We start from the raw sequence: 11,928 nt of genomic DNA, 5'->3' as shown, positions 1-11,928 counted from the left end.
TCCATCAGTTTGTCTTTTAAGAGACATCAGTAACAGGTGATCAATCACAAGGCCTGATCACATGGATTGTTCTACTATTAGAGTTTATTCTTGCTTTAAAAATCTGCAGCTGGCAGATCTGACCATGTTCATGTTTGATCACATGCTGCCAGCACTGCAGTGGGACACACCTGCCACAGTGGCTGAGAAAAAGAGGGTTAAGATCCTGTTGGATTTCAAGCTCCAGACTGACAAGCAGCTGCTGACTAACCAGCCACACACAGTGGTGACTGACAAGGAGCACAAGACAGCAGCTGTGACAGATGTGACGTTCCTGGCTAACAGGAACATCAGAAAGAAGTAAACCAGCAGCTTGATGAAGTATTGATGAAGTATTGATGAAGTAGGATTTTTACTTCAAAAAACAAACGTTTTTTGGGCTTGTTTTTTTGTTTTTGAACGTGAAGTTGCTTATTTGGGATTGACTTTCTTTCCGAGTGAAACTCCTTGAACTCCATACTAAAGCAATTATGGGGTGGTAGTTTGTCTCTTCCAAGCCCCCGTTTCCTGTTTATCCCTCCCGCCCAAGTTGACCGGGTGCACAACCAACCAAACACTCATAACATCCCAGAGTGAGGAGGCAGCATAATGAGTTCCTGTAAGTGGGGAAAATATAGAAAAAATCTAATAAAGAGTGGGAGAAAAAGAGCGAACTAAAGAATGGATCTGAGCTCGGATGGGAGTCTGGCGTGAAAAGTGGATATGCATTATGCAATGCATAGGAGCGCCTCACAAGAGGTATATGTGTCCGCAAAAACCTCAGAAAGTAGCTGCAGTCCTGATGGGAGACGTATGAAAGGCACTCTGCAGATTTTGCAAGTGTGAATTATGTGCTCACCATGCTGATTTAATTCAACATGCTAATACTGAGAAGCACACACACACAAAAACTGTGCACCCTTCTCTTCTATGAGGCTAAGAAACATGGCTTTCACTGCTCCAAAACACACAGACAAAACAATAAAATGAGCTATACTGCTATAGAGCTATACTGTTTAAAAGCGGCCTCAGTTTTACACGATGTGGTGGGTTGCCAGTTGGGCTTTTTTTGGGCTTGTTTCTATTGCAAGATCTGGCAACACTGGTGACAAATTAAATCTGTATTACATGAAAGTACAGGCCGGACCTCCCTGAGAAAACTGAGAAAACACAGTAAAAAGGCTTGATGAGCATAACGTCAGAGCAGCTGTTACTTCCCATCATGTTGATAATTTTAGTTCATTTTAGAACATTGTGAGCTGTTTAACAATGAGTGCCTTTAAATGAACGCTCTCTTTCAGTGGATTCATGCACAACACTGAACAGCTGTGAATGTACTCACTCTGACACACAACAACAACACACTTTATTTATAGAACACTTTTCTTAACAAAGATACAAAGTGCTTATTTGCAAAATCAAAGAAAAAGTTAAAAAAATAAAAACAGATCTACAGCACATTAAAATGCATTAAAATTATGATCGACAGCAGGAGTGTACAAACTTGTCTCATGGAGGATTTGACAATGTGAAAGTGCCCGAGGGCCAACAGTCCCTGATGACGTTATTTTAAAGAATCAAAGATGCTTATAAATAGTGTTATTTAATACTTTCATTTCCATTCAGCAAACAAACATGAAGTAACCAAATGTAGAGCATAAAGCTCTGAATTTCCAACTGAAAATTAAAACATACAGAAACTGTAAAATATTGCTGTATAATTTTGATAACAGAGCAACAGGTAAGATACTGACACTACTGTGAAGCACACACAGGTACACAGCGCAGGTCTGACTCCAGAGCAGTGGGAGATGTGTGTAAAATGTCACGTAGGTGGAGTCATTCAGTCTGGATCTCAAGCAGTTCTTGTTTAAGTTCAGAACAGAGAAAATCTGCATTCACAAACATGTGGAGCCAAAAAAGATGAACATTTTCTATGCAAATGTTCATCTCTGGAAACTTGATCTTATCCAGCTGCTGGTGTTGTACCAAAAAGTGATGTTTTTGTGTTTTTGATGTATAATATCTCTGCTTAAATTGGTAATTAGAATGTAGTCAAGAGAATTTATGAAGGCCTTATGAATAAAATAAAGAAATGCCCCATTTTGCAAGCATCTTTATGGCTGTGTTACTGTAGCTACATTATAATCAACCTGCTCCTTTTTGTCCTCTTCAAATATCTTTATAGAACCGTGATTTTATATGTGTTGTAACTTCTGCTGCCCCCTTGACCAGATCTCTATGAAAAAATTACTTTTTCTTTCCTGATAAATAAATCAATTTATTTATTTAACACATTTAAGCAGAATAAACCAAAGTAAAATGATCAAAGAAACAATACAAATGATTTAACAATAAAAAGTAATGATTTAATAAATAATACAGTAATAAAGAAATATGAAAATAGTAAATTATAATAAAAAGTAAAATAATGATAATAAATGAGATACACTGACACAATAAACAGAAAGTAATCTGAAGCTGAAAAGTTGATGAGAAGAAGCTTGTTTTCCACTGGGATCTGAAGAAAAGGAGGACGATGACCTAATCCAGAGTTTCAGAGCTGTGACTCAGAATGAGTGGTCACCTACGAGCCAATCAGCAATTAGGAATAACTAGAAGCTGCTGATCAATGGAGCTAAGTGAGCAGCACAGGACAGGATTATAGAAGATCTGATTGATAACCTGGAGCAAACCCATGCAAGCACTTCCTGTCATTCACAGAATGAAAAACATGATCAAGCTCCCAGGTACCTGTCAGGAGGCCAGCAGCAGCATTTGGATCCATCTGCAACTGTGATATTACTGTTATGGTCAGTCCAACATATAATGAACTGCAGCAGTCTGGATGTAATAAAAGCATGAATGACTTTCTGTGATAGAAAGACCTGGTTTAACTTTAGTTAAAAGTCTTAATTGAAGGAAGCCTGATTTGATCTGTGAGCCAAACTTAATATCAATATTTTTTATTTGAGGTTTAAGAAATGATGTCTGGGCTCAGGATCTGAGGGGCTCATTGAAAGTATAATTGCCTAAAAATTAAGTTTAAGTTGCTGCAAAACTTGGCCTCGCATGCTTTTTAATAACAGACCAGTACAAGGAGCTCCAGGATGGAAGAGGTTAAGTTCAGATCACAAAAAGCTTCCCTAAACCAAACCTTCATCACAGTAAGGAAAAATCTGGGTTTTTTTGGTGCCATGTTTTCATTCTTGATAATGAAGCTCTTCACATGTTCAACAAGCAGCTGATTAAATTAGATTATTATATTCATTTTTATATGTGGCTGCTGTAGCAGTGAGGTGTGGTTTGAGCACAGCTGCAGGAGGAGAGGTGGGGCAGAGTAGTTCATGGAGCTGCTGAAGGGGTATTCATGGTATATGCCACATATATATCTTATGTACATTTACTTCCCTGACAAATTTGTCTGGAAAAAAAAACATAACTGATTAAAAATACAGACGCTTATAGTGTTCCATGTTATCATGAACTTTGTGTTCTGACTGTACAATGAGCCACACTGATGGAGACTACACAATGATAGAAATGGAGACTTTGAGGTCACCCTGTTGTTGAAATTCTCTGTTTTCCACATTCTGTTTTGTATAATGATGTAACCAAGACTGATAAGCTGTGACTATATGACACTGTAAGCTGAATTACTATGTGCCAGTACTTCATGCCATCTCACATGGGTATGGCATGCAGTCTGACCCAGATTAATCTGTAAACTCTTTGAAATGGTTTTTATTAAATTTAATAATTGGACTCCTTATTCCATTGTTTTGTGTCATTCCTGGTTGATAAACGAACATGCAGAAACCTAAAGGCTTAAGCAGCAGACACTCTTGTTATTTAAATTACTTCACTGTGCACAGTGCAGGTAAAATGGTGCTTTAGTGAGATGCCTAAAATTGTCAGAAATTCACATTTTTTTTCTGTGTAGCATCATAGATTTACTTTACATACAGCAAAGCTGGGACTAATGCTCATGTGATGTCTAAATCACTAAAATGTAAGAAGAAAATGTATAATAACATACCCTGTACAGTGATGTTGACTGCACTGCTGAACTCTCCTGATCCAGACCAGGGTTATTATAGTTAACGAAAACGAACGAAATAACGAAAACTGAAATTGAAAAAACATTGTCGTTAACTGAAATAAATAAAAACTATAATTAAAAGGAAAAAACGATAACTAATTAAAACTGAATTGTGAGTTTACAAAACTAACTAAAACTAACTGAAATTATCGATAAACTGACTTTCATTTACTTGTTTTTTTGGGGGGGTTTTTTAAGCCTTGTGGATTGATATGAAATCATTGTTTCCGCTCTCCGAGTTTAAGCTGGGAGCGCCACAGGACAACTGTGTGAGTGCGCATGTGCGTGCGCTCACCGCGCTGGTCCGCAAAGTAATGGCTGCGGTCTGCAGAGAAAGCGGCAGAGTCCCGTATGGAGGTTCTTTGAGTACAAACACCTGCACACGACCACAAGGTAATTAACACACACAATCCAGCTACACAAGCATAAATGCGGACATGAGGTCGGACACTTCCGTAGGTTATATACAAAGACCCTGCAGGTTTAATTAGCAGCATCTAACCAAGCTAGCTCCAAAACAGAAGCAGCTTCAGGTGGTGAGAACATCAGGATGCAGATGGATTTGACTTTTGACTCCTTCAAAGAGTTTGTTTTTGTTTAACACCACATGTAGGCGTTAGTAATCTGCTGCACTGATGCTGAAGTATATTGTGGAGTTTATTGTAGAATTTATTGAGTTTGGGAGTTCATGTTTTTCTTTGTTTCTCCCTGTTGATGTTCATGTGTGTCCTTAATATTACACACATTTAGCCTGTCTTGTGAACAGTTGGTTGACTATATTTCTTTAAACTGTATCTTTTGTCAAGTTTTCATTACACAATAGTCACTTTTGCGCCTTGAATCTTGCACCTGATCAGGTATGAAAATACTAAAACTAATACTGAAACTAACTAAAACTAAGCATGGAACCAAAAATAAAAACTAATAAAACGAGCAAAACCTCTCTGAAAACTAATTAAAACTAACTGAATTAGAGAAAAAAAAAGTAAAACTAACTAAAACTAAACTATAATGTAAATCCAAAACTATTATAACCCTGATCCAGACTCACACCAGTACACTGCAGTATCTGACTGTGATGTGTTGATGTTACATGTGGATCCAGTCATTGTCCTACAGTCAGAGGTCAGTCGGCCGTCCTCAGTGAACTTCTTCACTCTCCACTCAGTGAAGTTTCCCTCACAGGTCAGTGAGACAGAGTCAGAGGTGAAGTGTTGCACTCTGTCAGGACTCACTGTGAGAGACGCTGCTGAATGAACATCTGGAAACATGCAGGGAGGAGACAAAGCTCAGAGATGTTAGGATTAAAATATCACAGTGAAAATGTTCATTTGCTTCCTGAAGATCAGAGCTAATATTTCAACAAACTGCAAAACTTGCTTGAAAACCAAATAACATTATTTTGTCCATCCATTCACTTATCCTGTTCAGGGTCACAGGGGGGCTGGAGCCTATCCCAGCTGTCATAGGGCGAGAGGCAGGGTACACCCTGAACAGGTCGCCAGCCTGTCACAGGGCTAACACAGAGAGACAGACAACCTTTCACACTCACATTCACACCTATGGGTAATTTAGAGTAGCCAGTTAACCTAACCCCAGTAAGTGCATGTCTTTGGAATGTGGGAGGAAACCCACACAAGCACAGGGAGAACATGCAAACTCCACACAGAGAGAGGGAGAGGCCTGGGCCAAGGTGGAATCAAACCCTTCCAGATGGTATTCTAACTGTGAGGCAGCAGTGCTAACCACCGCGCCACCGTGGTGCCCAACATTATTTTTTGTATTGTTTAAAATTTTTTGTACATTCTAAATAAACAATTTTATGATCTGTTATTTGTTAAATGAGAATCCATTATCTTTTTACCTTTGTCAGCTTTTTGAAAGGACAGAGAGAAACAAACTGAGCTGCAGAGCAGACAAACTTTGGTTCACTGTGATCAGTGTGATACTCTGGGTCTCCTCTTCCAGCTCTACAGCAGGGTTATTATAGTTAATGAAAACGAATGAAATAACGAAAACTGAAATTGAAAAAACATTGTCGTTAACTGAAATAAATAAAAACTATAATTAAAAGGAAAAAACAATAACTAATTAAAACTGAATTGTGAGTTTACAAAACTAACTAAAACGAACTGAAGTTATCGATAAACTGACTTTCATTTACTTTTTTTTTTTTTTTTTTTTTTTTTAAGTCTTGTGGATTGATATGAAATCATTTTTTCCGCTCTCCGAGTTTAAGCTGGGAGCGCCATCGGACAACTGTGTGAGTGCGCATGTGCGTGCTCACCGCGCTGGTCCGTAAAGTAATGGCTGCGGTCTGCCGAGAAAGAGTCCCGTATGGAGGTTCTTTGAGTACAAGAGCACAGATAGAATCGAAAGTCTTGTTGTGGATGATAAAAAATGTGCGGAACATTTCTCAGTCAGGAAAAACCAGCAACATCAAAATCCACCTGAGAAGCACAACGGCTACAGAAACCGCTCTGATCCTACGAGGTAACCTGGCCTGCGCCTCTGGAGAAACGGGACTGCTTGTCGGGTCCATGCAGCCCAGAATGTTCTGACTAAACTGTTGCGTCCTTGTGCGTTTCTGGCTACTTTATCAGTGACAGAATAACAATCAGGAATAATAATCAAAGCATCAATATAAGGACTCACAACTGTCAGCAAATTCCTGGTAGGAGACTGCTGAAATTATCGAAATGGACGTGAAGGAATGAAGAAAGTAAAAAAAAACAGGGACAAATATGTTTGCAGCCAAAAAAACTGAGCACAAAGAGTGAGGACCAAAAAAGAAGTCTCAGCCTGCGCCGCATATAAAACACCTGCACACGACCACAAGGTAATTAACACACACAATCCAGCTACACAAGCATAAATGCGGACATGAGGTCGGCAACTTCCACATGTAGCTGTTGTTAATCTACTGCACTGATGCTGAACTTTATTGTGGAGTTTATTGTAGAATTTATTGAGTTTGGGAATTCATGTTTTTCTTTGTTTCTCCCTGTTGATGTTCATGTGTGTCCTTAATATTACACACATTTAGCATGTCTTGGTTGTTGAATATATTTCTTTAAACGGTATCTTTTGTCAAGTTTGCATTACACAATAGTCACTTTTGCGCCTTGAATCTTGCACCTGATTAGGTATGAAAATACTAAAACTAATACTGAAACTAACTGAATTAGAGAAAAAAAGTAAAAACTAACTAAAACTAAACGATAATGTAAAATCCAAAACTATTATAACCCTGCTCTACACACATATCCTGCTGTGTGTGTCTGTCCATCAATGATGTAGGAGTCCTGTGCAGTCCCACTGCCATCAGGTAGCAGCTCATAACTGTAGGATTTCTCTGATAGATCAGGAACAGCTTTATACCAGTAGAAGCTCCATCCTGCAGACGGATGTTCAACCTCACAGTTCAGAGTTACTGAGGCTCCAGGACTCAGCCATGATGGAGACACAGTGAGGACAGGTTCTGTTGGAAAGTAATTAATTGTTCACTCTCATTATTTTCTCGCTGCTCTTTTCATTGGTTGTTGTTTCTATTAGAAGACTTTTATTGATTCTATTATATTTTAACCTGGTGTTGCAAAACAATTTTATGAAATAAAAAAAGATTTTTTTGCAAACAGTTTTGGTAACTATTAACTAGTGATTGATTACTACTAGGAACAGTACCTGTCCCCAGTATAACCATTTATAATCAGATCTAATCTCAGCCTTCACTGGTTGATGATGGCTCTCTTACAGCTATAGCAGAGAAGCTTTGCTGAGTTACTGTTAATAGTCACAGCTCAGTAATAATAATTGTTTCACATGTAACTCCAAGAATGCAGAGCAGCTTTATGGGTCTGTAATGAATGTAATGTTTTACCAGGCAAACGTGTTAAAAGAAATATTTTCTAGAGCTGGTCGGTTCCTGAATCACCAAAGTTAATGAGTCAAATCTTCCTGAATGTGAATCATGAATCATGAGTTGCCATTGTTCCCAATTGCTTCCACTTTGTTATAATACCACTAACAGCTGACTGTAAAATATTTAGTAGTGAGGAAATTTCATGACTGAATGTATTGCATCCTACCACACTGCCACGCTAGAATTCACTGAGCTCCTGAGAGCGACCCATTCTTTCACAAATGTTTGTAGACGCAGTCTGCATGCCTAGGTGCTGGTTTTATACACCTGTGACCATGGAAGTGACTGGAACACCTGGATTTAATGAGCTGGATGGGTGAGTGAGTACTTTTGGCAATAACGTGTATTTCTGAGGGTAAGCATCATACCTAGTGGGAGGAGCAACTGGTTTAAAGGGAGGCTGTTACAGCAAGGGTAATTTGTGTATGGCCACTAAAAGGCTGCTGAGTTATGAAGGAACTCAGTTCAGTAACTTTGACCTTCTATATAGAGTATATATAGTGTTTTTCCCCACTTTTAGTTTTTGTCAATTTTTATTTATTTATTTATTTATTTGTAAATACTCCTTGTTTTACACTGAGAGGTGACAAAATAAATGACATGCTAAGAACATCGTCTGTGCCTTCATTCTTTGCTTCACCTGTTGGGAGAAGTTTAAGAAAGAACCCTGCAGCATCCACACTGGATCAAAATTATACATACAGCCCCAAATACATACACAGCCACTAAAATTTGGTTAAATGCCCCTTAGTGAGTTGCACCCTCAACCAGACACTTTGGTAGCCAGCAAGAAGCTTCAGGCACAATTCTGGATAGACTCTTGTCATTGTGGCCAAATAGCTCAATCTTTCTCATCTGAACATAAGATCTGACCATCTTTAGAAAGCATTTGGCTCGTCCATGTGAGCCGCTACTAATGTCAGTCAAGCTTGAAGGTGTTGATTTTGAAGCAGGAGCTTCTTTCTTGATCAGCACCCTCCCAGTCCATGGTGATGTAAAACTCACTTCACTGAGGGCAGTGATGCTGGTGTTCCAGCAGATGAGCATTGGTGGTTCTTGGGTTGTTCCTACATCCTAAACAAATTTCCTCTCAATTTGGGTTTTCTTCCAAAGCTTGGCAAAGTGGAACTACCAGTTGGAGTCAATCATGATCACTAATGAGAAGTTAATGGGCCTTGGCCAGTTCAAAGAAATTGTTAAAGCCGCCAAACTACCATGGCATTCATGCCCATGAGGAGTGATGAAACCTTTTGATCACAATTGTAAGCTTTCATAGAGCTATCTAAGGCTGCAACAATTTATCGAGTAACTCAATTATAATAGTTTAATGCACAACTCTGTAGAGCTCACCATGTAAACATGAGTCTTTTACACACATTAGTGACTAAAAAATGAGCTGCAATAATGTATTCAGGGACATGCGCATGAATAAAGAGTATTACAACATTAAGCCCATGCAGCCTCCAGTTTTCCCAACTAAACAACCGATAACACAACAGCAGTAGTGAAAATGCTGTTATAGTTTAACGTGGAGTCTGTTTACACACAAAAGAGCAAAGATGTGAGCTCAGGTGGAGTGATCTAGTGTCCAAAACAGCAGTGCTTGTTCCTGTAATCACCATTAAAACCTTTACTGGGGGGTTGCCAGGTTGGCTCAGCGGATGAGCAGGGGACCATGCATGCCACATGCCAGTGGTGCCTGCGGCCCAGGTTTGTGTCTGACCTGTGGCCCTTTCCTGCATCTGTATGTCTCTCCCAACATTCCTGTTTAATTTTAATTTTAAAAATTCAAAGTTTAAAATCTTCCTCAGCTTAGCAGTTAGCACAGATCACATAATGATCATCAGAAATATAAGAATGAAACTCACGAGTTTCCTCCACAGTGACTTCATTGCTGTCCTCAGAGCAGAAAGCTGGATCTCCTCTCCCTCCTCTGCAGTGGTACAGACCTCCTTGTGAGACTCTAATATCTCTGTTTGCTTCATTTCCTCTCATGAGCTGAGCTTCAGAAGAGACTGAATCATGTCTGAACCAGTCAAACTTCCAGCCAGCAGAGCCCTCCACAGAGCAGCTCAGTGTCACGCTGCCCCCTGCTGGTATGATTGAGCTTTGTGCTGTCAGTGTGGCTCTGGGTTTACCTGCTGCTGTTGAGTTGAAAGGAAAAAGGTGATTAGATTGTCACTTGGATGGAGGACTGCATCATATTTACACCTGCCCTACGTGCACACATCATTTTTAACTTTGTCCATCACAGATTTTTTGCTGCACAGCAGAGAAGTTGCTCTGACTTGTTTTGCTCTCTTCACTGTGAATAAAAAGCTCTTCTTAAGGTTAAGTTGTTGCCAGAATTAAAACAAAATAGTTTACCAAGCAACAACAAAAAGAAAAACTACAAAATTGTAATAAGTGGCCTTATTTAGATAATTGGGATGAAAAGTCTCCAACTTACACGATACAGTCAGTGTGATGGTATCACTCCACTCACAGAGTACACAGAGTCTTAATACCATGTAAACAACTTAAAGTTGTAGGCCTTCATAAAATGCTCTCATATTAAATATTGTTTTTATTTCTTTTCTATAAATGACTCATTTTTTTGGGAGTTGGCTTAAGTCTGCTTTGCTTTCATGAAGATGCTGACTTTGAGTTGAACAAGCACATCAGCAGAGAGAAAAACAAAGTCAGTGAGTGTAATTAAAACAAAATCTGAAACACTTTTAAAGCTCAGACTCAGCATTTATTTTCCACACAGAAACAGATCTAAACATATATACATATATATATATATATATATATATATATATAAATATATATATAATCTATCTCATTGTATTTATCATATATATATGTGTGTGTGTGTGTGTGTGTGTGTGTGTGTGTGTGTGTGTGTGTGTGTGTGTGTGTGTGTCCAACACAAGCCAACATTTTCCTTTATTAATCATAAAAATTACAAAGACGCTCAGATGAAGGTCAAACAGGTGATGCTCTGAAAGTCTCACAAAGGAGAAACATGTTCATGAATCAGTGCCATTCAAACCATGGCAGGAATCTACTTACTCAATAACCCCGTCATGCAGAGCAAAGAGTGCCCCATCCTCACATCCACCCTGCTGCTCTCTGATCTCAAAGTGTTCTACTTTACATAAATAATAAAAGGCGAACAAAGACGAGCTGCATTTCTTCTTCTTCTGTCTGTATTCTCTCTCTTCTTCTTTTCCTTTCACGCCCACCTCAAACAGCTCCTGTGGCTCTGACCGCAGCAGCTGGGTGATGTTTTTACCTTTCCTGTTTATTGCAAGCATAAATGTTGTTACCGTTCTCTATAATATACAAAGGTGTTTGCAGGTCACAGTTTTCAGTTTTCTTCTTTAGAAACTCTAGTGTGATTTTTGAAGTGTCCTGTGAATCATTATCATGCTGCAATATTCCTCTTCGGCAGGCTTTGGGAGTTCTGGTATATCCACAGGCATTCATGGTGCCATCTATAAATGTCATCTCCCCAACACTCAGCTCCTTGTACCTCCACTTATGGTCCTGTTCTGGACCCCAGCTGAACAAATTAATTTTGGTCTCATCTGATCAAAGTGTGCTCAACGTTCTTTTCATCTTCTTCAGTAAAGCTCAGTGTTACAGGTTTATTTGTTCTTTGTGTGACCTGTCCAAGAAACACCCTTTTTTTGTCTCTTTCACTGTGATGGTTCATTAGTGATGGTCTGGTTCGTTCTGTACCACCTGATTAGCACTGCAGATGTATTGTTAGCTGATCACAGATCTTCCTCTTCTTTTTCCATCTTTCCATCAGCGAATCATCAACACGGCTCAAAAGATCATAGGCTGTCCCCTGCCCTCCCTCCAGGAACTGTTCAATGCCCGCTGCCAGAGGAGG

The sequence above is a fragment of the Archocentrus centrarchus genome, unplaced genomic scaffold, assembly GCF_007364275.1.
Source record: "Archocentrus centrarchus isolate MPI-CPG fArcCen1 unplaced genomic scaffold, fArcCen1 scaffold_123_ctg1, whole genome shotgun sequence".
NCBI classification, from domain to species: domain Eukaryota; kingdom Metazoa; phylum Chordata; class Actinopteri; order Cichliformes; family Cichlidae; genus Archocentrus; species Archocentrus centrarchus.
This window is presented reverse-complemented; position numbering follows the sequence as displayed.